This window comes from Marmota marmota, unplaced genomic scaffold, assembly GCF_001458135.2.
Source record: "Marmota marmota marmota unplaced genomic scaffold, marMar, whole genome shotgun sequence".
Taxonomy (NCBI): domain Eukaryota; kingdom Metazoa; phylum Chordata; class Mammalia; order Rodentia; family Sciuridae; genus Marmota; species Marmota marmota.
The window spans coordinates 1,157,242-1,184,930 of NW_026000261.1; the positions used below are offsets into that span (position 1 = coordinate 1,157,242).

A 27,689-nucleotide genomic window follows, 5' to 3' on the forward strand; every position below is an offset into this window, starting at 1 on the left:
ACAAAAAAAAAAAAAAAAAAAGTCGGTTTAAATCCTTAGACAAATTATAGGTCAATAGCAAAAGGCAGTAGTACATGAGGCAGAAAAAACTCACAAACTGTGGGGTATGTGCCAAGTCTTTCCAGTCACAAATTCTAACTTGCTGATTAGAGGTGCTTGTACCATAGTCGTTTTCTTGACAAGCCCTATTTTCTGAAGGTAAACAAACAAGTTCATAACCCAGTGCATGCTACTTAAGAGCTGAAAGTTATCAATGTCTACTGGGACACCTAATCAAACTTGAGGGCAGGAGAGGTGTACTTTCCCCTCTCTTGAAAGAACTCTCTCTCTCCCTTGAGAGTGTCCCCTTTGCCCTTTCCTATTCCTTCTAATAAACTCATGCCTATTACTTTGAGTGACATATCTGAAATCTTTCTAATTTGATGGTAAGAATCAGGGTTTTTGTGCTGCCTCAGTTTTCCAGAAGGCCCCAGCCCTCTAACACTTTGACTGTAAAAACAAAAGAAAACCTCTAAGTTTCCTACATCTATGTTTATTATTCCTCTTAACTTTCATTAATAAAGCTATGCTGCCTTTCCTCTCATGGTTTCCTAATATTTTAAAGTCACCTACAATTTTCTAACCAAAATTTGCACATGATTGTTTTTGATCTGAACAAAGCTGGACACAAATCTTTCCTTTACATCTAGAAGAAACACTATTTCCCCCCCATTGTGGAAAAACAGAAATCAACCTTTTGCTTTACCTCCCACTTTTCTACCCTGGCTTACTACAGGAAGCCACAGCTATGGTAAATGTACTGCCTATTTTAAGGGAGAGCTGGAGAAATACACTAGGCTTCCAAGTCTCACTTCAGCTATTAAATTTTGATCAAAATTCACCATTTATTACATTCTGGAGAGAATTTTTAAAAATTGTGCCTTGTGTATAAGTTCTCAGAAAATCTTAACTCACTTCCAGTGATTTCAATAAAACACACCCACAAAACAGCAGGACAAAATGCTTTAGGAAGTGGGGCCATGAGATGGAACATGGAAAGAGAATTGGGGAAAAAGACTACCAGAAAGTATTGGCATCATGTTAAGTGTTAATTTTGTGCTTGATGTCCCATTTTTTCATACTTCCTGTTTTTTTTTTTAATATTCTATCATCTTGCTTCACTGTCACCTTCAGAGAGTGAATAGAAACATCATCTATAAAATCTATATGCTCCTTTTCCCCCTCAGCATGTGTGCCTACTCTGTAGCTCATCAGCAAAGTCAGGCAGATGCTGAAGCATATGTAGAGATCATTTTTTTTTTTTTTAGTCTTCAGTCCTCAGTTCTTAGTTTCCCTTTTCATGTGCTGTGTGCTTTGTAACAATAGGAAAATGGCTTGGCGGGTTTGCTCTGCCTGGCTGTAGGATACTCATTTTACGTTTCATCAATGAATTTGCAAACCCTGATCATTTATATAAATGCTTCCACAAAGCTTTCATTTGAGAACAGTTTGCAGCCACTTTCTGAGAGTCCTGACCTTTCAAAGATAGTTTTTCCTGCTTTCCTCCATCATTTCTATTCTCTTTCTGTCTCTTGAAATTCCAAAATGCAGAACTTAATAGCATCCCCCACTGCTCACTCTGCAGGCTCACCTGATAACACTACTCATTAAAATGTGAAACTATTTGAATATGCACATAAGGAAATCCCACTGTATTGAGCCTTCTCAACCCTGAAGGTCTTGTTTTTCTCCTGCAGCCCTCCAAGCTTTCAGTTGAGATAACACACTAATACCATCACTTGCTTTTTCCTTTCACGTTTCCATGTCTCCCACTTGGGTGTCCAGAAAAGATTCATATCTTCAATTTCTAGTTCAACTGTAATCTTTTCTACAGAACCTAACCTTCCAACCCTGCCCAACACAGCCCGTGGCAAAGTTAACCACCAGTACCTTTACCCTAGCAAACCATAGACTGTTTTTGTATGATCCAGGAGTCAAGAAGGACTTTACAGGTTTGCACAGTTTGAAAAAAAAATCAAAAGATTAATATTTCATGATTTGTGAAAATCTGAAAGCATTCAGATTTCAGTGTTCATAAAGTTTTATTGGAACACAGCCTCACCCATTCATTTATATTGTCTGTGGCTGACTTCAAGCTACAAGGGCAGAGCTGAGTAGTAGCTTCCATAAGGTTCACAACATCCCAAATATTTACTGACTGGCTCTTTACAAAAAGCGTTTGCTAACCCCTGCTCTATGACCTTGCTACTGCAAGTTTTTTCTATGAACACCTGGGAGCTTGGTGGAAATGCAGAGTCTCAGACCCCTCCCTGGAACTACTAAATCCGAATCTGCACTTTAACAGAATCTGCAGAAGATTCCAGCCACAGTAAGTGTTACACTAGTCTAGCACTCATCATGCTGTCTTAAAATTGTTCGTCGATATTTTAGCAAATGAAAACATGACATGAGACACACATGGGTCATTACAAAATAGATAAGCACAATTCTGTGGATAAAAACAAACAAAAAAAAATACAATGTAAAATGAAACAATAAGAAAGCTTAGTTAATCAGGAGAAAATATGAACTAAGAATTATATCACTGTGCAATGTACTCATTTAATAGCATGACATTTTAATCATATTCATATATATTCAATATATATTACATATACTCAATATATTCATACTTTATGCATGTATATATATTCTATTTTCTGGTGTGAAAATATAAGCCTCATTAGCAATAATCCTTAATACTTTACAATTTATACCTTCAGAAATTCGAATTTGCTTAATTAAGTACAGCAGTGATATGATTTCATCATCTGATGTCTTAAAATGTGAATGTGAAACTCTTAGTACAAGAAACAGGGCAAGAGAGACCTGTTCAAAAATCCCTTTTCCACAATTCAAATGTGGCATTAGGCATTTATAAGTGGCTGCTTGTGTAGCTAACATTATATTTGAAAACATCATAATGGTTTTGCTGATCTCACATTTATTGGTTGATAGTGTAAGGGTAAAAGAAATTGAAGTTAAAGCGTAAAAGTTAAAGGGTAAAAGACCGGGTGTTGTAAAAGTTTCTAAGCTGCAAGGTCTGAGTTAAATTTCTGTAGCTCTTAAGACAATGCTTAGAACCGCCCAGTAAACATTTCCCCTGATTGTCTGGTTGTTTAATAACTGAAGGGGTCTGTGTGGTTGCACGCAGGCCTTGCAGGGCCTGAACCAATCAAAACCCAAGTTTTGGGCCAGGAACATGAATGTAACCCCCTCCTTAGGAATGACCTATCACTCCAGCCTGACCTGTTCCCGCCAATGAATGAACTAATCATGTTTAGGACTTGTTGTTCAATTTTCCCGCGCCTAATGATGATTTGTTCTGATGTATACAAAGCCCTCCGCCCTCCCCAAAAAGTGTACTTAAGCAGTGCTCAGCCCCTGCTCGGGGCTCTGGCTGCTTTCCCTTCTTGAGTGGGCACGGAGCCCCAGCATGCTGGTTCAATAAATCCCCCTTCTGCCAATTGCATGAGTGGTCACTTGGTGGTCTCTTTCTCCGACGTTTCGCGGGACCCTTACAATAGCTCGCATGTGTAACCCTATATTGAGGTCTTAGTCCCTTAAGGCTTCACTTTTTGAAAATTTTTAATTGTAGATGGCCATAATATCTTTATTTATTTTTATGTGGTGCTGAGGATTGAACCCAGTACTTCAAACATGCAAGGCAGGCACTCTACCACTGAGCTACAGCCCCAGCCCAAGGGTTCATTTTTTTTTCACCAGGTTTCAATACTGGTTGCCACTGGGGAAAGAGTAGAAAAACATTCTCTACAATTGACCAGCCTCAGACTAATCAACTACAAAAGTTACCCAAATGATTTTTTTTTTTCAGTCCTGGAGATTGAACCTGGGGTTTCCCTATCACTGAGCCTCATTCCCAGCCCTTTTTATTTTATTTTATTTTTTTTAATTTTGAGATGGGGTCCTGCTAAATTGTGGAGACTAACCCAGAACTTGCCATCCTCCTGCTTCAGCCTCCTGAGTAGCTGGGATTTATAGTAGGCATGTGCAACAATATCTTGAACAAATGACTTTTTAACAAATAATGAATACTTGTTCATTTAATTATTCAACCAGTGAATATTTACTGAATCATTGATATAGGTGAGATACTGAGCTAGATGCTAAAAATACAGCATTGAGTAAAAGCAAATATTGTCCTGATATCATGAAATTTACGTCTCAAAGAATACAATACTCAAGGAATCACAGAAATAAAAGTATAATTATCAACTGCTATAAGTGCAGGGGTGGAAAGTGAGCTGGTGTTATGCATGACAGTATATAACAGGATGCTAGTCTCAGGGGGTCAAGCAAGCAGGAGGCTTTCCCTGTACTCTGAAGAAATGCCTTTTACCTAATGCTCTGAAGGCTTAATATGAGTTTACTGGTGACATAAGTGTTTGGAAAAGTGGGGAATTCAAGGTAGTACTCATGAAAGAAGGCATGATTTCCAACAAGAATCTTTGATCAAAGGGAGCATGTTTTCAAGGAACTGGAAGGGTACCAATGTAGTGGAAGAATTCATGATGGAGGTGAAAGGGTAAAATTTGACAAAGAGATAGACATGGGGCAGATCAGATTTCTTCTTATAAACCATGATACAGATTTGGGTACATATCCTAAGAACAAAACAAACCAGGAGAACAGATTTGGGAGTGCAATTGTGTCACTGGGAAAACTAGTTAGAAGGCAATTCCAGTACTCAGGCAAGAGATGATGGAAAGTCAAACTGATACGATTGTTGAAATGGAGTGAAGATGCTCAGGAGCTAAAACTGACAAGTGTTAGTGATAAATTTGGTTATGGAGGATAAGAGACATCAAAATGTTCAAGGATGACTCATAGTTCCTTGCTTAATTTAACTATCCAAATGATGGCCTCATTTCCTGTGATGCTAAGAAACTTGCAATGCAATGAGACTATTTTTTATTTTCTTCATAATTAAAACTCTATGAAGGGGCTAGGCGTGTAGCTCAGTAGTCTAGCATGCATGTGGCCCTGGGTTCCATCCCCAGCACTGCAAAAACAACAACAAATGAAACCCTATGAAATCAATGAGACTACTCAATGGAATAGTAACTGATTACAATAATTTTAATTGATGTATTCTTTCAATGGATGTGCCACAAATATGATTTGATTTTTTATTTCACTAGTGTCTTTACCATGACTAAAGACCCCCGGGTAAAGCACCTGGTGTTAAATCCCCAGTACCAAACAAACAAGTTTATTAATATCTCTAAAAATCTGTGTTGGGCTGGGGATATAGCACTGAGTCCTGGGTTTGATTCCTAGCATTGATAAAAGAAAAAAAAAAAGATTGGTTTTGAGAGAACTAAATGGAAAATTGTACCTAGATTTATGCAGGGAAATATTTCAGAAAGCAATTGTTAGGAATCGTATGTTATGTGTCTGGGCCATATGTTTATTTTGGTGTGGGGGAAGAATGATTTTTAAATAAGTTTTGGGCCAGGAACATGTTACAATATTCAAATATTCTTTTCAACAGCACCCTTTCACCCTCATCACGAATGCTAACGCTACATTGGTCTACTTCCAGCTTCTTGAAAACACGCCCACTTCCATACCACTAATATATCTCCATTTTATTTAAAAGATATATATTGTTTTTGAATTGAAGTAATATATGCCTAAGATGAATAAATATTTTAACAGTGAAATAAAAAACATTTGTTTGTCATGAACTCTTTGATCATGATATCCTCTTACATGGCATGCATTAATTTACTTGTACTTATTGAAGGTATACCTTTATTTTTACACTTAAGGGAATACATATGTTCTGAAAATGCATAATTTAAAAGTCCAAACATATTTCTGAAAGATGTATGTTCAAAAACAGAAAGCACATATATAAAATTATTATAGTGTTGTCACTAGTATGGATGGACTTTCAATTTTATTTTGAAACTGTTTGGCTACTTCCTTAACCACAACAAAGTTACTTTCATTTATTTTGCAGAATTTGAAATATTTTCGAATGTATGCATTCTAAATTCTGTTGTTAGCCTTGTTGGATTTTGGCACAGGCCACTCCAAGTAAAAATGTATGTGTATATGTACACTTTCAAGTTATCAGCTAGCTCAATTAGATTATTGAATATAAAATAATTACTTCTTTTTTCATGAATAATAATTTAAAAACTGTTCTTATTGTAATTATACATATTTCTGAGGCAATAATAACTTCCTTAAGTGTTTGGTAGTCTCATGTCTTTTTGAATTCAACTGGTTATTATAAACGGCCAGTCAAAATTTTAGTTTATCACCTTAGCACAGTGGTACATGCCTGTAATCCCAGTGGTTCAAACCTGTAATCCCAGGGACTCAGGAGGCTGAGGCAGGAGGCCTGCATGTTTGAAGCCAGCCTTAGCAATGTAGTGAGGCCCTAAGCATCTTAGTGACACCCTGTTTCAAAATTTAAAAATAAAATAAAAAAGACTGGGAATGTAGCTCAGTGGTAAAGCACTCCAGGTTAAATCCCCAGTACCAAATAAACAAACAAACAAAAAAACCTTTTTTAGATTATTAATAAAAGTAAAAAACTATGCAGAATGTGGAACTGTTGTCTCAGGTTTTTCTGCTTTAAATATATGTATTCATTTATTAACAGCATGCCTGATTGAATATCTCTATTCTGGAGGTGCTATTATTTTTATAATTATAAATTTAATAGTCATTATTAAATGGATTATTAAAAACATTTTATGTGCAAGACACTCTGTTAATTCCTGCAGGTGATAAAAATGTCTGTACTTCTACATAGTACGACCGATATTCCATTACTTAACATGGAATCCTGTGCTCCTTTCATAGGTTTTTGATTATATATTATTTAATTTAACCTAACAAAGAGTTGAAGAGAAAAATACGTAGTAATTTTATGAAATATAGAAAATGAGAATATTTGTAAATAAAAAATTAACAATAAACTGCAAAATGAAGTAATGGAACTATCTTTGTAGGTAATAACTGATTTGTTATAGTCTATTTATATTTTCATTAAAGTAATTTGGTAGTTAGGTGTAGTGTCACATGACTGTAATCTTAGTGACTTGGGAGGCTGAGGCAGGAGGACCCAAGTTCAAAGCCAGCCTCAGAAATTTAGCAAGACTCTATCTCAAAATAAAAAACAAAAAGGGCTGGGGATGTAGCTCAGTGGTAAAGTTCAATCCTCAGTACCAATAAATAAATAAATAAAATAAAATAATAAAAAAAGTAATTTGGTTACCTAAAATAAATAACTCTGAAATAAATACAGTACTCAGTTATACATCAGAGAACTCATATAGAAAAAAAATTCTGTTAATTGAGCTTGTATTTATTTGTAGCAACACAAGTCCCCATAATTGAAAGAAAATATTCTTGAATCATGGTTAAGATTTCAAGAGAGTGACAAGTATAAATCCTGCCATGATGGTGGAGAGCTGCTATGTGTACACTATTTCTTCGTTACATGAATCATTTTTTGAAAAATTTTAAATGCTGATATGTTTTTATAGAAAAAAATTAATGTTTACCTTTAATACTTACTGATATTACAAACCTTATCCAGCTCAGGAGGAGCACAGTTGTCCAACTGATCATTTTTCACAGGAGACATTGAACATATTACCTAAATTGTTACCTTGATCACAATATACATATAAATATATCTTACAGTAGCATATACCTATGTATATGCATAAGTAGGGCTTTAGGGAAGGTATTACTAAATTTGAAGGACAGTAGAGACAAACAAAGTCAACTGATTTTTTAAAAAATATTTGATTAGTTGTTGATGGCTCTTTATTTATTTTTATGTGGTGCTGAGAATTGAACCCAGTGCTTCACACATGCTAGGCAAGCACTCTACCACTGAGCTGCGACCCCAGACCCATTACTTTTTTTGTTTTTATTCACATCCATCGAATCATGTACAGCTTAAAGTAGCCACAGAAATCACCAGGGATCCACATATTAAAAACTCAAAGGAGGGGCTGCTTAGAGCACATGAGTAGCAGCCCTGGGTTCAATTCCCACACCACAAAACAAAACAAAACTCCTCATAGAATATCAGATTGTGGATATTTACATATTATAACTAAAACTCTTGTTATTCTTGTATACACAGTGAAAAATAATACATTTAACATTATTTACAATCCATAGCCAGTCTCCGGTATGTTTCACAGGTATTTTTTATGTCACTAACATACCCAGACAAGGCCAGCCTTACAGAGATGTGAAAGAGACAAAAACCTTACATACCTACATGAGGAGATTTCAGATGTATCTTTCCTCTGTACCCATCAAGCGGTTCAATTACTGAAGCTACATTTTAGTGTTAAAATGTGTCTCCCTCCGGAGGAGATAGGCCTTGTCAAACATCGCCACCTTAGGAAAAATTTGTATATCAAATCTCTAACTGAAAAGCTGGATAAGAACCAAATGTCAAAAGGTACGTGTACCAAGAGGGGTACACAAGACTTGGGAGAGAAGCAAAGAGCACTCATTATGAAGTTGTGGATATTTGGTACACAGAGGTGGAGAGACAAAGTGGTAAAGACAGTAGTGTTCAAAGGCAGATGCTAAAGATGAAGTTGGCTGACTTCACATTCTAGTAAGCCTGACCTTGGTCTTCACCTCAGGACAGGGCTTACAATGCCATGGATACAGTTGAGATGATTTTGTGTAAGCTTTGTTTAAAACTTGAGAGTGTAAACTTACCTGCACATCATGTTGACCTATTTCACCAATGCAGTGAAAACATCTGTAGGCACACTGGATCTTCATAAATTTACAATAAATGACCTGCTATGTACTCTCGATACAGCTGTTGGGGTGCTTAAAAATTTTATACTGTACACTTTTTGAATTTTCCCTGTGGATTCCCTTTTTGAATTTTTTCCCCTAAGGAAAGCTGCTTAGAGCATCAAGAACTCCTAATACATATTCAATAAGGGAAGTGTTACCTTTTTCATCATCTTAAGTGGTGTTTTGCTAAATAAGAAAGCAGGACAGTCTGAAGTTGACCATTCTGACTATGGGTACATTTTGATGCAGCCATTTTGATGCACCTGTCTTTATGCAAAATTAGCTCTTTTCCCCTTTCTTTTAGTGTTTGATTATGTGTGTAACAGACACTCCTAACCCAATTCCATCCTTAACTTCTCTTAAATTTTGATAGGTTTCCAAGTTCCATTTTATTTTATGTTTTTGTTGCTTAATTTCTTGACACTATATTGTTATATTAAAAGTGTACATTGAGGGCTGGGGTTGTGGCTCAGTGGTAGAGCACTTGCTTAGCATATGTGAGGCACTGTGTTTGATCCTCAATACCACATAAAAATAAATAAATAAAATAAAGGTGTTGTGTCCATCTACAACTAAAAAAAATTTTAAAAAATTATACATAACTATGTAATAATCACAAATTTAATTAAGAAGTTCCTGACAGTCTTTAAAATACAGAATCCAATTTTGACCCACTTTGCCTAACTTGTATATATTTATTCAATCAAATAATTATGCTATGGGGCTGGGGTTGTGGTTCAGTGGTAAAATGCTTGCCTAGCATGTGTGAACTCCTAGGTTCAAGCCCCAGCACTGCATAAAAATAAATAAAACAAAGGTATTGTGTCCTTCTACTTTTTTTAAAAAATTTATTCTATAGAATGTGGAGTTGTTCATTCTTGACTTTTTAGCATTTATGACTGATAATCCTTTTTTAAGGAACAAAGTTTATTGTTTCCTCTCCCTTTTATCCTGAGATTTTTAGTTTTATTCATCAAGATTTTTTTCTTTGTTTACTTTTTTTTTCTTTCAGTGCTGGGGATCAAACCCAAGGCCTCATACTACACCCCAGCCCCCTTCCATCTATAATATTTTGAAGAGCTTTATTTTCTAAAATTTATCATAGGAAACCAATACTTGAATTTCCCATCCTACCCCTCATCATTGATATGACTTTGTCACTGAAGGAGAAAATGAAACATTCATATTTTGCCTTCACTATATATTCAGATTTTCTCTCAATTTATACAGTCTTATTTTATATTTATCTACTATAAATTTGGGGTGATGGTTAACCAACTTGGTAAGGGTGTCTATTGCACAATATTTGTTAATTTAAAAAAGCATATTTTTTTTAGGTTGCATCAAAATGCTGTTTACCAATTAAATAATATTCTTCAGATATGGAAACCATTAATGAGATATGTTTCAGTAGCTCAGGATCAGGACTAAGTTACCAAAATAATAGGAATCACCTATATGTAATAGTTGAATACTACTGCAAAAATAAAGAGTTCTGAAGCATGCTTATGGGTATACTTACAGTTATTTTTAAAGAATCATACTCGTTGGCCTGTGCTCGCAGGTATTAGCTGATAACCCTAAAAAGCAAATGTTGAGAAAAATGCAATAAGAACACTGTAAGTAAGGTGTTGCTTTGGGTATTTATATTATTTTCATATATAAAACATGACTGAAAATAGTTGGGCTACTATCCATAAGCTCCCAAAGAAAGACAGTCTCACATATACAAAATTAAAAAAAAAAAAACCTGAAATATTGATACAGCAAATATGGCAGTGACTGTCCTTTTGCTAAAGAGATTAAATATCAATTAAGTATCCAGAATACATCAGCCAAATTTTAAATTATTCTGGGTGTTATGGCCCACACCAGTAATCCCAGTGACTCCAGAAGGAAGCTGAAGCAGGACAGCAAGTTTGAGGCCAGCCTCTGGCAACTTAAGGAGACCTAGTCCCAAAATAAAATAAAAAGGGCTAGGGATATTGCTCAGTGGTAAAGCATCCCCCGGGTTTAATCCCCAGTACTGAAAAAAGAAAAATAATTCTAAATCAAATAGAACATCAAAACATTATTTCAGATAAAACATTTTACAGAGCAGGTGTAGTTAAATGGTATTTCACCCATAGGTATTAAAGCTATATTAGACTCTGGAAGGGAAAATAACATTTGAAAATCACCATTTTACTATCAATTATTGTAACAGTATCAGTTGGCAGTATCTATTTAGAATGTAAACACAAGATTGAGACAAATATTAGCCAACCACATTTTTGTTGTCGGAAAAATAAATTTGATGTAGTAAAATTAATATTTAACATATTTAAGCATGAGAAGATTCCCAAAACATGCAAAACATGACCAAAATGTCTTAAAAATGGATTTTCTGAACTTCTAAAGCAAACACTTCCATTGGCTCAAGTAAAATGGAGTAATGTAAAGGCCACTGACATTATGAGAAATACACAGGAAATGTCAATTATTATATTACTGGAGGATATTAAGATAATTTTATTGCTCACATACTTATTAATGTATTTGTACTTGTTGAAAATTGATTTAAAATGTTTATATGATAAATTTTAAAACCACAATTTAAATAATTTAATGTGACTTTCTCCTACCTCATCCAGGATAAAATGTACAATTACAAAAAAATATTATACTTTTCAATCCTTAAGACAGTAAAAAATAGTTCTGGCTTCAAATTAGTGAAAACAACTTAGCTAAAACTTTGCTGTTTAACATAAATTTTATAAAATGCATTTGGTATTATAAATGTGCACCAGTATTTTCTTGCTGCTCTTGCTGCTCCAAATAGTGCAAAAATTTATTGAAATGACTGTGTGAGAACAAATGGTCAACATTACATCTCTATTTTCATAAAATGGTAAGGAGCCTATAGTAAATAAAAATAATCTCCAGGGGTAACCGGATGTAAAACTGGTTCTACCTAACATGTTTCAAGCAGCAGAGATTCAAAACAAAAACAAAATTACTAGTAACGTTGGTGCAATGAGACTCCATGGTTGAAGTTGGTGGCTAAGTTAGTAATTGGTACAATAAGAATTACAGATGCAGTAAAGCCCAATATAATCTCAATAAACTGTAATGATCCACTCTACCTGTTGTAGCTCCCACTTAATTTTACCTAACTATGCAAATATCCTTGGAGGGAATAAAATGGTCGTCGCCAGAAAACTGGTGCGAACGGAATTACGGCCCCCTAGTGGTCAATTGTGATTACCACAGTTAGAAGAATGTGACTATGATTGTATCATTTGTCGTTTAGGGTTTATGCGTGTCCCTCCACCCTTTGGAACAGGATTAAGCGTTCCTGCTTTTTTTTTAAAAAAAAAATTAAAAATCGTCCAATCTTGTAGTTTTGAAAAAAATTTCCCCCAAACTTACCAACCAAATATTTTTCCCATGTCTCTTTTTCAGGTATATTTCTAAAATCATACTTAATTTTTGAAAAACTGTGGAATGCCTTAAGTAAAACTAAATACCTCCTCAATCTGTCTCTCCCCCCTCACCATGACATTGTTTATATTAATATTCTGAATCGGTCATGCAATCTATGTCTCCTCTCAGCTAATTATATGTAAATTTGAGATGTCATTATTGATGTTCTGTCATTTTAAGTTTCTCACCACCTTACTGAACTATCATTTTAAAAATTCCTATAATGACTTTGATTTTTCTCCTTTGTAGACCAGTGGCTCTAGAAAAGAAAGATAACTCTGATCACAACCTTATCCTATATGTCAGTCCACACTATGTAATGCCCTGCTTAAAAAAAAAAATAGTGCATATTTTTTTAATCTCACATGTGCAATTTTATTACCTGTGACACTATTTATAATTGGTTTGTAAAGTGACATTAAGGGTAAGCTTATAATTACTTAAGACAGATTCAACCCTACTTTTCCTAAAAAAAAAAAAAATTGCTATTTTGCTTCCAGCCTACCCTAGGGGGGGAAATATAAAACAGTAGTTTCAAAAAGCACAATTATAAATTAACACTACTGAGAACCCAGTGAAAATTTAATAATGGATAGGTTTGCTATTTTATTTCTCCTTCAATTGAAATAGGGGAAAAGGCAGCTTTTGAAGTGGGAAGTCTATCAAAGAAATGTCTATCATTTTTTTAAAATAAACTTTACTTCAATTTATGTGCTGCTGAGGATTGAATCCAATACCTTATATGTGCTAGGAGAGTGCTCTACCACTGAGCTACAACCCCAGCTCCAGAAATGCCTATCTTACTGTTGCTGAGTCATCATTAAAATGCTGGTGCTCAATCCTGAGCAGGATGAGGAAATGCTAACATTATGAAAGAGCTTAATACACTTCTTTGGATATTCAAGGATAGGCACACTCACTTAAAAAGAAGGGGCCTTCTTGAGTTCAGGATTATTCAGGATTAAAACTGGATCACAGATGGATAGGATGTGGAACAATGCAGGGTATGGGGGTAACTTTGCCTACTTTGGGTTTTTAAGAAGTTATTTTAGTGAAGTACAATTTAAATATAGATCAATAAACACATTTTAAATGTAGAGTTGGGTCAGTTTTGATAGATGTTTGCACTCACTCCAATGAAGATATAACACATTTCCATTCTCCTGCTCCTTGACCCCCCCAAAGCCTTTCAGACCTCTATCATCATTATTTTTGCCAGTTTTAGAAGTTCATTGAAATGGGACCATAAGGTAGGCTCATTTCCTTCTCTATTTATTCCAGACATTTGTGTTTTCTTTAACTGAATATTATTTGTAGATTTTATTAGGCGCATATATCCCCCTGCCTTATTGTGATGATCTCTTTCTTTTTTCTTATTTTTTCCCCTCTGTGTGTGGCCTTGTACTGCTATGCAAGCACAATCTACTATTGAGCCACATCCCTAGCCCCTTGTGTTGATTTATTAACTTAAATTGTCTTAACTTTCTTTTCAAGTTACCATTTCTTCTTAAAACCTCAACTTTTGTCTAACATCCTGCCCTTTAAACTTACTCTGTCCCGTGTCATGTCAAAAGAGCAATAAAGTGGATTATCAGTGATACTTCTGATGATCTGGTCATTGGAACAGAAGTTCAAGGAAACCTGACAAACCAAAGAAGCAATTACAAAACACAAAATCATTGGAAAAAGTTTTCAAATACAAAATGGTGCTTTACCCATCATCTCCTTATATTTAGGACGATACAGATAACAGACACATTATTCTGCTGTGTATGGAGTACATACATTTAAGCCAAAAAACGATTAAAATCTGTATTTTGATGTTATTAATAAGATCTGTTTATATTATTAGATATGAGATTATTTTTATGTGGAAGATATTAAATAAAAGATACCACATTTTAGGTAAAAGGCCCAAGTTTTCATATTCAGATTTTGCGTATTTTTAAAATTAGTGATGGCAGCTAAAATGTACATCAATTCAAAGTTCCTGGTAATGTGTTATATTACTATACTACTATGGCATAAGAATAATGCAAAGCCCAACAGAATCACAGGCAATTTTATTTCATAAGAATCCCCTAAGCAGGTGTAATTTTTAAAAAGTGTCTTCCTTATTACAGATTTAGAAAAGAAACAGGTGGCAGGCTCCAATCAACTGATTTTTATGGCATTCGATGGAAGGCAAATAGCATGTATACAAAAAGATTTCTGGGGCAGATGCCTGCTCTCTGGAATAGGTAATTGTGTTGGGGAAATCTTCATCAGGAAAAATGGAAACAAATAAAGTAATCATACTGGAAACTGAACTTTTCTGAGTCTGAAACTTAGGTTTTCCTAATCAATTTATTTTGAGCAAGAGGATGACTTCCTTTTTATTGATTCTGCAGTACTAAAATAAAGTTGAATAACAAAAGATGATAGAAGCTCATTTTATTACTTTCAGAAATGTGTAAAAATTAAGGATTTAGCCAGATAGATCAAAACCCTATTGCTCCAACCTGACCATAGATTTTCTTTTATTTGCCAGCCCTTAATATAAAGCTGCCTCTCTGATGTCCTAATAAAGCACCTCTGTTAAAAGTTTGCAGGTTGTTAAAATAAACTACAGAGACAGAGAGTTGTGGGTTGCCTAGATCTGGGTGTGGAAAAAGTACTGGGAGTCATTGCTAATGGGTATAGATAGGGTTTCTTTTGGGTGGGGGGTGATGAAAATGTTCTATATTGTGACGATGGTTGTACAATTCTGTGAGTACACTCAAAATCATCGGATCATACACATTAAAATGTGTGAATTGTATAGTATGTGAATTCTATCTCAATAAAACTGCTACAAAAGTCATTTGGGGTTGAATCTATGACTTCAAATGAAAAAACAGATCTTAATTTTTTTGGGGGGTGGGTGGGTACTGGGGATTGAACTCGGGGGAACGTGGCCACTGAACCACATCCCCAGCCCTATTTTGTATTTTATTTAGAGACAAGGTCTCACTGAGTTGCTTAGCGCCTCACTAAATTGCTGAGGCTGGCTTTGAATTTGAGATCCTCCTGCCTCAGCCTCCCAAAAAGGTCTTATTTTTTAAAGCTGGGCATATGCCTGCAATCTCATTGACTTGGGAGGCTGAGGCAAGAGGATCACAAGTTCAAGGCTGGCCTCAGCAATTTAGTGAGGCCCTGTCTCAAAATAGAAAATAAAAAGGGCTGGGACTATAGCTCAGTGGTAAAGTACCTCTAGGTTCAGTCCCAGGTACGAAAAATAAATAATTAAAAAAATTGAAAGACAAACTGATTGTATTGCTATAAAATACATGGGAAATACATTGATTTCACATAATTAAAGTGTGAACATTTCAGAAATCTAATATTCAAGAAAGGATGGGCTTTAAGAAAATCCTAATACCTGATGCTCTACATGTATATACAAAATGTACCAACAAGTATAATGACATGGAAGCTGGAGCAGTACATTAAAAAGAAAAGCTCAAGTTATATTGAATAAAGAAAACTGAATTATTATGAAATCTTTTTTTTAATTCAATACATTTAAAGGTCAATTTTTATCTTACTATTTTTCTCACACTAGCAAATACATACTGTTCATGTACAATTCAAATGATGAAAACTTTTTTTGATTAGGATAACTTTTCAATCACTGATCTTAATCCTGAACCATATGTTCCAGTGATTTCTCTGGTGAGATAGATGTCAGATAGATAAACAGCTAGTAAATGGTCAAGCTAAAGAAACTCCATACTATCTTTGTCATGGGTAAAAATTATATTTGACGCTTTGTTTTAACATCTCTGTTTATGGTTGATACTAATTAAAGGTTATTTTAGAGGGTTCTATAATTTCTTTTTTTTTATATTTATTTATTTATTATTTTATTTAGTTTTCGGCAGGCACAACATCTTTGTTTGTATGTGGTGCTGAGGATCCAACCCGGGCCGCACGCATGCCAGGCGAGCGCGCTACCACTTGAGCCACATCCCCAGCCCTCTATAATTTCTTATGCAAGCCTCTCCCTCTCAACTCTCCTTTTATTTAAATTGTACTGACATACATACAACTAGTGATTTCCATTTATTTATTTATTGGTAATGGGGATTCAACTCAGGGGCACTCCACCACTGAGCCACATCCTGGCCCTATTACTTATTTTATTTAGAGACAGGGTCTCACTGAGTTGCATAGTGACTCACTATTACTGAGGCTGGCTTGGAACTCGAGATCCTCCTGCCTCAGTCTCCCAAGCCACTGGGATTATAGCCGTGTGCCACTGCACTGGGCTATGATTTCCATTTTTAAAAAGTTAAAGCTAATGAATTCAGAACTGAGTGAAAAAAGTAGTGACAGTTTCTGAATAATCTATAAGCTTTTGCTCTGAATAGTATATGAAAATAAATTCTTAAAGTACTCTTAGATACCAGGTGGAGTTGTTTGATATTCATTATTTTTATGAAAAATCATTGAATTTTTATATTTACTCAATTTAAAGTGATAAGTTTCAGTGTAAAAATCAGAGGAAAAATTCAGTGCAAAATATATTATTACTGTGAAGTTAAATAGCAGAAGAAAACATTTTAAAATTTAGAAAAATACATAAAATGGAGCTTTTAAATTTGACTTTAATATGCTTTGCATTTAAAATGCAAGTGCCATGCTTAGATTAGAACTTGTTAAATTATGAAAATATATGATTATTATACATGAAACTAGATTAAAATAGAATTATTTATTATGTTACAACAAATAAAGGTAGAGGAATTTCACAGAATATGCAGTCAAAATATTTCCAGTTATAGCTGTTTTTCTCTTTCCTAGTAAATGTGATTTTGGGGAACTCAAGGTGAATCTCTCTGGCCTTTTAAAAATATTATGATTCATTTCTTCCATTTTCCTGTTTCATTGCCAATTATTATATGACATTTTGCACATTTTCCACTATTATTTCTACTAGTAAATAGCTATTGACTCACTTTTATAAATGAACCAAGATCTTTGAAAATATACATATTTTTGACATGTAGAGCAGATATATGCTTTGTCTTCCATTTAGTACTTTGACAACAGTGTCAAGGACTAAGTAAATGTTATAGTAAGTGTGTGTTTTATTCATGACTCCTTGCCATATTTTTGAAACTTAAGGCTATTAATCAGAGTGACATGAAAAAAGTACACAAGACCCTTATAGTCAGACAGAACTGGATTTGAATCCTGGCTCAGCTCCTTAGCTACTGTGTGTTTGGACATGCAATTTAACCTCTGTCTCCATTTCCTATTTCTAACATTTGTAAGAATTACAAGAAATTATAGATTTACTCTTCCAAATGAAGTCTAGGGTATAGTAGGGGCTCAATATCTGTTAATTCCTTTCCCTTTTCTTCTTGTTTTTATTAGAAGCACCCATGAGTTCTTGCCTGAACCTCTTCTTACCTCTGAGATTCTGCCCTGTAGCTACTAGGTCAAACAGTAAACACAAAAAACAATTTCAGTAATACTACAATTTAAAAGTTCGAACATAAGGTCAAATAAACAAACTTTAAACCACTGATCAAAACATACTTTGAGGATGATCTTGAACTATATATTTTTCTTTTCAGACCTATTTCTTCTTGTGCACACCTAAATGAAAATGAATTATTTAAAATTTTATTGAAAGAAAGGTGAATGTTCCAATTTAGTTTCAAACCAATCTGGTATGTGCAAGGCACACATGCAAATGAATAATGGAAGAAGAGTCACAGAAATGAACAGATTTCATTCTGTAAAATGCACCTTTCTTTTTTACCTTTGAGATCATCCCATTGAGCTCATTTGATGGTTGGTGTTATGATTTCATCTTTCATATACTCTGTGAACTACATGTCCTTAAAAGTACATGAAGGTCACTGGTTTGTTTCCTTATAAAAATGACATAATGGATTAAAGCTGGAATTCTGTAGCTAGTGACTCATGCTTGCACTTGTACATTTTAAGAGATGTAATTTATAGAAAGGAAGCAACCAGCCTTGAGCTGTTTCAGACTTCAGTTGCTCAAACAAATTAGGAAATAAAAGCTAACATAAATAAGTGCACACAGACTGTCAGCTGGTCAGTCATCTAATTTAAACCTCAAAAATACTTTTTCTTTTTTTGCCTTTTATGTGTTTTACCTTTGTGAATACACGCACACACCATATATATCTGCTACCTATATGGCAGTAAGGATAAAAGTCATAAAATGAAAGTACTTACACACATGTACTAACTTTCTAATTTTCAAAGCCAAGAATGCAAATGTGCTTTCTGTTCATTCTGAATTTATTAAGCATGACATGATACTCAAGGGCAGTCAAAATTTTAAAAGCTTTCATTTAATATGCCACATAGCCTTCAAGAGGCAGTGGACCATGGAGCAAAAGAACCCGACTTTGGAGTGAGATTTGGGTTCTTTCTGTAGCTTTACTAATACTTGGTTGCAAGACCGGAAGTGAGTCAGAGGCCCTCTCTAAACTTTAATTTAGTTTTCTTCTAAACATAAGTAATATTAAGTGGATCAATACTTTAGTTATATTACTTTATTTTATTTATATTTATAGTTATAGTACTTTTATATTTCAGTTATATGACTTTATTAGACTACTCAGTACTTAATGTGTTATTGCTTTCATAACATTATCAGTGCATTTATGGATTAAAGAACTTTGCTAATACTCCTAAAATAATCTAATAAAAACAAGTGGCCTTTTTGGTATTAGGAATTAACAGTCACATGATATTCAGGTAATTGATTTTATAAGGGAGTCTAACCTACAGCTCACTATTTACTTACCTGTAGCAGAAATCAAGGTATAATTCAGATATCTAAGGGCTTGCTAATAAAGAATTCACATGACTCCTGCCTGTAGCAAACTTATTATTTCTGTTTACATTGCTCAAGGAACCTAATTCATTGCTGGACAGACAGAAGGTGATCAATTCCTGGTAGCTGATATTTTAAAATATATTATGAGCAGAATAATAGGATAGAGCACAAATGAGTCCAGACTCATGGAGATATGCTTTTCTTTTTTTTTTTTTTAACAAAAGTCTTTTCCATATGAAAATCTCTGTCATTAAAAAAAAGATTTGGTCACTCCATATTTATAGGTGTTAGTGAAAATTGCACCTGAGAGAGTTGATTCAAATTGATATTCCTTCTTTGGGCTCTGGAACAGAAGCAGTATTTTCATTTCATTCAATGTCTTTTTTTTTTTTTTTAAATCTGCTCTACTCCTTGAATTTTCTCTAAATTATAGTGACTCTTTTCTTTCATTTTTTTTTTTTTATGTAGAGCTCATAAACTGGATCTTGAGGTACTAACCAGATTCCAGACCACTGAATGTCAGAACTACGTATTGTTTCCTCTTCTGGAAGGCTCTGAAGTGCCCAGTCAAATAAATATCTTGCACAGAGCAGAACCTTAACAGACATTGAATGTAATAATTCATAAAGTTAGGGAAAACACTGTTCATTTTGAAAATTCTGAGACAAATGCAATACTTAAATATTTCCCAAAGCTTTAAGTAATCAATGCTTTATCTTTGGACCTCAGTTCTCTTCTCTCCATAACCTTCTCTTCCTTGTAAAGGTTTGAAATTCATCTATATCAACATGGCTTGAATTGCTCCAAATTCTTTTACCATAACAGAGGACCTATCTCCAGAGATAAAATATCATATTTTCAGCTATCTAAAGAACATCCAATGTTGTATATCTCACCATTACCTTAAATATGGCTAAATCAAAGGTCATTCTCCTACCCCAACTAATTAGTTCTAATTTATCTTTTCTCACACTGTGAACTTGAAAGTCCCACAGCTTTTTGCAATGCTGCCCTTCTTCTGTGTCAATCTAAATCATACTTGTCCTCAGGCTCCAGATCAGTTTCTATCTATTCCAAAAAATATCCCTTTAATTGTTTCTCTTTCTTCATTTGTATATGGCACACAATTTAGCACATTATATAATGTCTGGATTTTTAAAAAAACTATTTATTTATCGTGGTGCTGGGGATTGAACCCAGGGCCTTGTGCATGCAAGGCAAGCACTCTACCAAGTGAGCTATGTCTCAGCCCCTATAATGTCTGGATTTTTGCAGTATGTCAATATACCTTATCTTCCCAAATAAAATGCAAGCTTCTCAATGATAAGAATCATACTATACAGGAAATGCTCATTAAATCCTGGCTTGACAGTTCTGTTACTCTAAGAACAAACGCTATCTTCTCTGCCATGCTTTTACAATGTGAGGTATAATTAAACCTCAAACTATTTCTTCAATGATGATGATGATGATAGAAATCTATATGACTACTCAGACAGATCAAGAGTAGGCTTGAGTGCTATGGGTTAAGATCTGGCTACAGACAATGTTTGAATAATCCCTTTGAAATTATTTTCTACCAACACAAATGGTACAGCTTTAAATTCATTAAAAATGGAAATAAAGAATCTAGATATTATTTTCAGGGAAAGTAATTAGAAATCAAAAGGGAACTCTGATAGGAGTCATGAACAAGCTATGAATGACCTTTCCTTTTCTCCTTTCTATAATCTGGGGTCACCCCCCAAAGGCTCAAAGGAGTTCTGATTATAAAATCAGGAAATCGAATACTCATAAGACAGGTTCCAAGGCTGGGGCAAAAAGATCATATGAAATGTAATTAAAGGCTGCTAGATGGATATTTTCTGAGGCTTTTATAAAATAATAGCTGATATACTCAATTAAATATGAGTACATTAAAAGAATAAGACAATTTCTAATCAAGAAGCTCAATAATAAAGTAAGAGTTGACAGCACTGACACAAGATATTAATGAATTTTTATTTCAAATTAGTCACTGAAAGTTGACTTTGGGATAAAATAATTTAATATTTTATCAGTTTTTTTTGGGGGGCCAGTTACCAGGGATTGAAGTCAGGGGCACTCGACCACTGAGTCACATTCCCGGTCCTATTTTGTATTTTATTTAGAGACAGGGTCTCACTGAGTTGCTTAGTGCCTTGCCATTGCTGAGGCTGGCTTTGAACTTGCAATCCTCCTGCCTCAGCCTCCTGAGCCACTGGAATTACAGGTGTGCGCTACTGCACCTGGCTTTAGCAGTTTTTTAAAGCAAAGAATAGGATCACTTTATACCAGTTAGAGTTTCTCCTGAATAAAAAAATAGTCTTTTTCAATTCTTGTATTTAATACAAAAATTGCTACTTTATCCACACACACAATGTTATTTTAAAGGAAAGATATTGGAAAATATTTTGAAGCAGGGACATTACCCCCTGTTACCTGGGCTCTGGATATCATAGTAAATGTGAACAGAGGTAAGGCTAATAGTTATAAAAGGAAGGAGAAAAAAATCATAATAAATTGAAGCACTCTTGGAAAATTTGAAGGGGAAGTCAAACCGGGCTTGACTGACTTTCAAAAAATCTTGTTCCACTAAAGTACAACTGGATAACTAGCCTTCCAGTTATTTTACAGAAAGTGATTTGGATTTTTTTAAGGTTTTCACCAAAGTCGTAGGCTTATCAATTAGCCTATTTTTATTTAAGGCTTGATCATATGCAAATGAATATCTGCTCCTCTGTAGAAAAATAAACATCTTTTTAAAAAATCATCTTAGAGTAATATTTCTGTCTCTCTCTCACAACCACATATATATCTACATAAAACTTTTTTTGTTTGTTCACAGTGCCCAGGATGCAAACCAGGGCCATGTTAGGCAAGCACTCTACCACTGAGCTAGACCCCCAACCATAATTTGTAAATTGTGTATTTATATATGAGCATCTAAAGTTCTTTGGAATTAAATATTCATGATATGAAGGGAGGAGAGAAGTACTGAAAATAGTATGGAATCTTAAATGAGAAAAACGTGAGTTTGTTTAAATCTGGTTATGAAATTAACTGTGTGACCATGGGTAAGATATTTCGTCTTTCTTACCCTTAGTTTTCTCGTTTGTTTACTCAGTGTAATAACATGGCCCTAATTAATTAAAAATCAATTGTAAATATGAGAAAGATATATGAAAATTCTAAACTCTAAAATATCTACAAATGTAAATTTCATTATGGTATAAAAGTAGATATATTAATAAGGTTGTTCTGTGATTTTATTAAATGTTTTCAGCCATACATGACTTTTGTTAGAAAATAAGATAAATGAGAAGGAAAAAAGGAGAAAAGAAAACATAAGAATAGGCTGTTAGACTGAAAAAAATTATAATAGGAAATAGCAAAAATTTAAGAAATATATAAAGTCGGGCACAGTGGCATATACCTATAATCCCAGTAGCTCGGGAGGCTGAGTCAGAAGGAAGGCAATTTTGAGGCCAGCCTCAGCAATTTAGCAAGGCCTTAAGCAACTTAATGAGACCGTATCTCAAAATAAAAAAGACTGGAGATGTAGCTCAGTGGTTAAGCACCCCTGGGTTAAATCCTCAGAACCAAAAAATAAATCAATAAAAAATAAAAATATATAAAGTAGAAAACAGAGTTAAAAGATGATATAAAATAAACATTAGGATGACTCTCAAAAATGTATCTATACAGGAAAATCAGAGCAAAATCAAGAAACCTGGAATTCTCTAAATGTTATATATATTTACTCTTCTTGGAGTGTCTATATTATAGGAATTAGCATAACAGGAAGTTTTATGACCCTGAATATAAAGGGTCATAAAAGACTAGAACTCAGGTCCTTTAACTCTAACTTTGCAGTATAAAAACCTTTTCCACAGTGCTTGTGAATTTTTATGTATTAATTATTCAGCAAATACATATTGAAATGATATATGCAAAGGGTAGTTGGGGGTTGTCTATGTGAATTTATAATCTGATAGGAAAGATAACACTCAAATTAAAATGAGTGAGATGATGTATATAAAACCTTTAACACCATGCTGGGAAGATAGGAGGCACTAAAATTTGGAGTAAATTAAAACCAAAGAACATTAATAAACTACAACATAATGTGCTCAGTGCCAGGTAAATGGTGCAAGCAATATTTTCTTTAAAATTTGAAATAGAAATACTAGTTTTCTTATGTATGTGAGTATAACTAGATGATTTTTTAATACAGCTAGTTGATTTTTTACCCTGCCCATATAAAATCATAACACATTTGAATTTTAAGCATTACTTTTTGGCTTTATAGTTTTCACAATACCTTTTTTTCCCTATTCCCTCAAATAAAATGGTAATTTCCCCATGAATTAAGCACAAGAATTTGCAGCAGTTATTTTCCAATGTCTCTCATCATCTTAAGATCTTTACTCCATAACCCACCTTATAGTCCCTTTATTTCATCTTAGCATTTGACAACTGCTTTAGCATCTCATTACTATTAACCCTATAGATGCTCTGCCTATGCACAAGCAATAATAGGCAGATGCTCTGCCTAATAGTTGGACACTTTTATTCGTTCATTCTGGTAGGAATGAGGGATGTGTAAAGTTCAAATGTGCATGGAGAGTTGTCCTAAGTGAGTCGGGAGGTATGTATATATGGTAGAATTATATGGTGATTTTTTTTTAAATAGACACAGAAGCATGATTGAATGAACTAGAGTAGGCTTTAAAAAATTGTTAGAGAATTAGCAGGCCCTTCTTGTTTAACTCCACCAATAATAAAGTCATCAACTTCTAACTCTATTTTATTTACTTACTTACTTACTTACTTTTGGTACTGTGAACTGAACCTGGGGATGCTTAACCCCCGAGCCACATTCCCAACCCTTTTTGTTTTATTTTGAGACAGGGTCTCACCAAGTTGCTGAGGCTGGCCTTGAACTTGCAGTCCTCTTACCTCAGCCTCCCAAGTTGCTGGGATTACAGATGTGTGCCTTGTAATTTCTTAATTGCCCTAGAATATGTTCAGGGAGGTTACCTGAAATGATTTCAGAGTAATCTGTAATTCTGTTTTATGCCTTGAATGAACAAGTGTACTAAAATTCTACTTTTGGTCTTCTTTTATCTTTACCTGTAAGCATAGGACTTACATTCATAAGAATGGCAATTCAATCAATTGAGATTGGTTCATTGATTACCTACTATGGGAAAGGAGTTTGCATATATGTGGGTTAGTCAGTAAAAGCTCTGTGCAAGTCATGGGGTTTCAACCAGACCTTGAAGATCAGGTATACTTTAAGGAGGTTTGGGAGAGACAGTTATATACCTCAGCTAAAAAGTACTGACTTTTCTTATCATTATTTTAGAATCACAAATCATGAATTTTGTGTCATTTAAAACTGAGGTAATAAATAGAAGTAATCAACTAAAATAAGCTTCACACATACAGATTTTTCCTAAGTATGTTCTTATCCTGCAGGGATTTTAGTTAAAGTATTGTATTCTGTACCTGAGCTCAAAATCAGTAAACTAAAAACAAACAAACAAACAAAAAACGACAGTAAGTCTTAACAGTACCTATTTTCCAAATGAGTTCTCAAATTATTTTTCCCAATTGCCCTGTAGAAAGGTCATACATGGCAAATGGGATCAGACAGTACTTCAGACCTCTCTGACGCAAGATAAGCAAGTTTTAATGAACCTTCTGTCACTCCAGCCTGACTTTTAGGACTTCAATTTTCCTGTCTGAATTTCAAATGGGCAACCTCATTTAAGTGACCAGAGATATAACTGGCCTTTGTGGTGACACAAATAGTCCAAATCACACACACTTATGAGTCCAACTCACTGTAATACCATGTGCCCTGTCCAGTCATCTTTCTATATATTACTTCCCTCATTTCATCTTTATTGAATAAGTTGCCTTGAGCCTCACTCAGCCTCTTATCCCTCAGTCTCCCAGCATTAACAGTACCATCTAATTTGCTGTACTTTTTTTATTGACAGCTGAAACTCCAGATGAAATATTGCATGTCTATCATATTGCCTTGCCAAGCATCATGTTAAGGATTAATGGACATTGTCAGAAATAATATCCTCACATTCACATGCAAATCTGTTCTGTCCAAAGACTAGCAATTATAGTATGAAAGAAAAATTAGCCAATTCCTAAACAGAGACAAGAGAGTTTATTGCTTCACAGCAAGGCCTCTGGAATCAAACTACATGCTTTCAGGCTTGGCCTTGTTCATTTAATTTAAGCAGGTTATTCACCTTTTTTGTATGCCTCCATTTCCCCATCTGCAAACTGGATAATAGTATTACCTTCTCATGGTGTATGTGTAAGTACAAGCAAACCTCTTAGAAATATGTATCTTAGAGTAACTTTCAATTAAAAATGGCTATTATAATCTTTTATTCCTCTCTTATAAAGAATAATTACTTGCTAACTTGGGCAAGTCTTCTTGCCTTTATTATAAGAAGCCGTGCTTCAAAAAGCTGTACTACATGAGACTGTATTCCTAAGCTAAAAATGGGAGATATGTAGTTTAAAATACACTTACAAGCTGGGCTTGGTGGCACACACCTGTACTCCCAGCAGCTCGGGAGGCCAAGGCAAGAGGATAAAGAGTTCAAAGCCAACCTTAGCAACTTAGCAAGGTTCTAAGCAACTCAGCAAGACCCTGTCTCTAAATAAAATATTAAAAAGAGCTGGGGATGTGGCTCAGTGGTTAAGCACCCCTGGGGTCAATTCCTGGTACAAAAAAAAACAAAAGATGTGAACACATGACCCTTACTCCTTAGCATTTGCGAATGACTTTAATGAAGAAATCAATTTTTATAAAAACAAACCTAGTCAGTTCTTTCATCGCTATTCTAATCTAGAAATTTGTGGACATTGACTTTGGTTTTAGTGATGCTTGGTTTTCCTGTTTTACTTTTCTATTACCATTAACACTCAAATTCAATTCCAAATGCTCATCCTCTTTGCCTCACTCTGAATCAAGCTGCTTCATTTTCTGTAGGTCATACTCCTCACCTTCTTTCTTCCCAGGCTGGGCTAACTACCTAGTATAGTAGTACAGGTTGCCCCTGAGATGCCTTGAACTCACTTTCTCCCCGTTGCTTTCTCTACTGTCCACTCCTTTGATCAGAAATGTATTTCCTTTCTTAGTCACCAGAGGATGTCTTGTTTTTACAGTCCTGAATAATGAAAAAACATATTTAAGAGCCTGGAGCAGACAAAATGGCCACGGCTGATCACTTCTATACTTTCAAACTTTTCCCAGGGGCCCCCCAAAACTTTCATATTAGGAGGTGGTTTGGGGTGAAATAAAGATCATGTATATGAAGACATTGAGTGATCGATTAGTCAGAAGGAAAGCTTTGTTATTTTAATAACTAGCTTTCTGAAATATATTAATGAGATTATCATTTGCAGCACTATAAAATCACCATATTATTTTTTCATAGCATTGGATATACATTTTAATATGCATTTATAGTCTAAAGCTAGAGTATCAGAAGAATAGGAGTGATAACATTAGGTCTTTTGCTTCAAATTCCCAATGGCTGTCATTTCATAGTAAAGATGAATATGAATGTCTTTAAGGGAATACTTAGAAATCCCTGGTGTGTATTTCCTTTCAATGACATGATGAAATTGTGGCTGAATTATTACAGTTGAATTGCTTTTTCTCTCCCTCAAAAGCCTAAAGATAGATTTTCCACATAAAATTATGGGAATACCAAACAGGTCTATCAACAATTTAGGATGTGACTATAAATTTTCCAAACTCCAGCTCAAGTGCCCTTGGTTGAGTTAAGCAGTTGGAAAAATTTTACGTTGTACACCTCCTTTCTTCCTATTTTCTCTGTGAAGTGTGCAAGAAGATTGCTGAGAGGAGCAGATACGGGAGTGGAATTGAGAAATTGAGAAAAGCAGCAAAATGTGGAATAGGAGTGGTAGAAACATAGGAAAGGGAACTGACCAAGAGCACAAAAGGACTGCTGAGTAGTTCTGAGGGTCCAGCTGGGATTGGAGACAACAGTGTGCAGTGTTAGTTTTTCTGCATTAATACTTAACAATCAAAGTAAAAAATAAGGTACATTAAACCCAAATGGGGAAGGCATAAATTGGAGGCAGTAGGACATTGAGGAGTGTGCATTCTGGCTGATGATCAGACACAATGACATGACTGGAATAAGAGTCAGACTGGGAAAAAATAGGAAGTGAAGCCAAGAGAGGGTATTGTTACTAGAAGCTTTTAGAAGAGCTCCAGAAGTCTTGATGGGCTTAAGGAGCACGTACAAGGGAGGAGGAAGGGGAGGTAGAGATACCGAGAGTCATAATCTGACAGCAATATTTCTGCACATAAAATTTTAGAAATTGTGCACTTCAGATGTTATCGTGGGCCTGAAACTGAGAATAATGGAAAAGAAGAGGTCAAGGAATTATGAGGCTATACCATGATTTGGCAATTTTTCCAGAT

General features: G+C 34.7%; 1 protein-coding gene across 1 annotated transcript in view; it reads right to left on the minus strand.

Annotated features, from left to right (window-relative positions):
- Positions 1–10,444, minus strand: part of Htr2c (5-hydroxytryptamine receptor 2C) — a 239,871-nt gene extending 229,427 nt beyond the window's left edge. Inside the window, exon 1 of the mRNA XM_015497977.2 lies at positions 10,385–10,444. The gene's annotated coding sequence lies outside the window, so the exon portion shown is untranslated. The remainder of the gene's footprint in view (positions 1–10,384) is intronic.
- Between the last annotated feature and the right edge of the window lie 17,245 nt (positions 10,445–27,689).